The sequence below is a fragment of the Colobus angolensis genome, unplaced genomic scaffold (genome assembly GCF_000951035.1).
Source record: "Colobus angolensis palliatus isolate OR3802 unplaced genomic scaffold, Cang.pa_1.0 Scaffold116, whole genome shotgun sequence".
Classification (NCBI taxonomy): Eukaryota; Metazoa; Chordata; class Mammalia; order Primates; family Cercopithecidae; genus Colobus; species Colobus angolensis.
Window position 1 is genome coordinate 4,234,126 of NW_012112697.1, and position 2,570 is coordinate 4,236,695.

The 2,570-nt window shown below is 44.9% G+C and overlaps 1 pseudogene; it reads right to left on the reverse strand.

Moving 5' to 3' along the window:
* Positions 1–360: 360 nt before the first annotated feature.
* LOC105526396 lies at positions 361–1,325 on the reverse strand (annotated as a pseudogene).
* Positions 1,326–2,570: the final 1,245 nt, after the last annotated feature.

Below are 2,570 nucleotides of genomic sequence, written 5' to 3' on the forward strand. Positions count from 1 at the left end.
GCCATTCTTCCGCCTCAGCCTCCTGAGTAGCTGGGACTACAGGCTCCTGCCACCATGCCCGGCTAATTTTGTTTTTTGTATTTTTAGTAGAGACGAGATTTCACCGTGTTTGCCAGGATGGTCTCGATCTCCTGACCTTGTGATCCACCCGTCTCAGCCTCCCAAAGTGCTGGGATTACAGGCGTGAGCCACCGCGCCTGACCTAATTTTTGTATTTTTAGTAGAGATGAGGTTTCGCCATGTTGGCCAGGCTGGTCTTGAACTCCTGACCTCAAGTGATCCACTTGCCTTGACCTCCCAAAGTGCTGGGATTGCAGGTGTGAGCCACTGCACCCGGCCTTTATTTCAATCTTTAATATTTTACTTAAATACTTTAATCAGTAACTTGCTAGTCTCCATGGTATTCAAGTGAGAAGGAACATCTCCCCAACGCCAGTTCTCAAAACTCTAGAACAGGGATGCAAAGGCATAGCCATTTCTTTTCTGAGCATAAACTTCTTCAATAGAGCAGAAGACAATGCTTGGTGTGGTTACCACCAGTAGCATGGATTCCACAGATTAGCTGTATATCAGTCAGCCAGAGAATGCTGAGAGGTACTCCAGATGTCCTTTGCACACTGGCATTTTAGAAGAGATCTTGATCTTGTTACATTTTCCTCAAACCCTTCAGGGTGTGATTAACCTGCAGGCTATTGACTCCAGTTGTTGAAGTTTCCTGACAGCACCCCAGGGCACTTGACTGATTGGAGATAGTCACCACAATGAATTCTGCACATTCTCCTTTAAAATACCTTGTATTAGAGTTCTCTTAGAGGGGCAGAACTCATAGTTTTTAAATATGAGAGTTTATGAAGTATTAACTTACATGATTACAAGGTCCCACAATAGGCTGTCTGCAACCTGAGGAGCAAAGAGTGCCAGTCCGAGTCCCAAAACTGAAAAACTTGGAGTCTGATGCTTGAGGGCAGGAAGCATCCAGCTTGGCAGAAAGATGTAGGCTGGGATGCTAGGCCCATCTCTCCTTTTCACGTTTTTCTGCCTGCTTTATATTCGCTGGCAGCTGATTAAACTGTGCCCACCAGATCAAGGGTGGGTCTGCCTTCCCCAGCCCACTGACTCAAATGTTAATCTTTTTTGGCAACACCCTCACAGACACACCCAGGATCAATACTTTGTATCCTTCAATTAAGTTGACTCTCAGTATTAACTATCATACGCCTTCTAAGCATTTTTTTTTTCTGGAAGTTGTGCAAGTAAGCCAAAACTCAAGGATCATCAAACAGACTGTAACAAATTGGGCATATGAGATCTTTCAGCACCTCCATCACATACTTTGTCCCCTGCCAACAGATGTGTTCAGCAGGGTTACTATCTCCCAGGCAAAGCAATCACATTTATCTCCAGATCTAGACATAAGAATTGTGGTGTCTCTCCTTTCAGTCCCTATATATGTAACTATATGTAACATACACAAGTGTGTAGATACAGGTATATTAATATATAGGTTTATGTTTCAATTTTAGTTTTTAAAACTGATTTAACATTATATTGTGAACGTCCTCCATGGGCTACTCTTGAAGCAAGGAAAAGAGGGAAACATAAGGCCCCAAATTTCATAATATTGCGCTTTCCTTAGGGAACTAGACTATTGTCTGGCTGAATCTGTATCTGTACTAATCTGAGCAGTTGTCAGTTGCATGTAGAGTTGCTTGAGTTTGACCAGTTCTTTTTTTTTTTTTTTTTTGGGAGATGGAGTCTCGCTCTGTCGCCCAGGGTGGAGTGCAGTGATATGATCTGGGCTCACTGCAAGCTCTGCCTTCTGGGTTCACGCCATTCTCCTGCCTCAGCCTCCTGAGTAGCTGGGACTACAGGCGCCTGCCACCACGCCCGGCTAATATTTTTGTATTTTTTTTAGTAGAGACTGGGTTTCATCCTGTTAGTCAGAATGGTTTTTATCTGACCTCGTGATCCTCCTGCCTCGGCCTCCCAAAGTTCTGGGATTACAGGCATGAGCCACCATGCCCAGCTGAGTTTGACCAATTCTAACTCTCTGCACCATAATTGTTTTTTGTTTGTTTGTTTTTAGGCAGAGTCTCACTCTGTCACCCAGACTAGAGTGCAGTAGTGTGATCTCAGCTCACTGCAACCTCCGCCTTCCGGGCTCAAGTGATCCTCACACGTCAGCCTCTCAAGTAGCTAGAACCATGGGTGCATGCCACCACGCCCTGCCAATTTTTGTAAAGACAGGGTTTTGCCATGTTGCCCAGGCTGGTCTCAAACTTCTGAGTTCGAGCGATCTGCCCACCTTGGCCTCCCAAAGAATTGGGATTATGGACGCGAGCCACTGTGCCTGGTGTGTCTGTGCCATAATTGTATATGAGGGTATTCCTAGTGTTACTTGTTTGGAATTGTAGGATTATTTGGGGAATTCTTTTTTCTCTTAAGGGATAACCAAAAAGTATTTCCTTTTATTAGTCTTTTTTTTTTTTTTTGAGACGGAGTCTCGCTCTATCGCCCAGGCTGGAGTGCAGTGGCCGGATCTCAGCTCACTGCAAGCTCCGCCTCCCGGG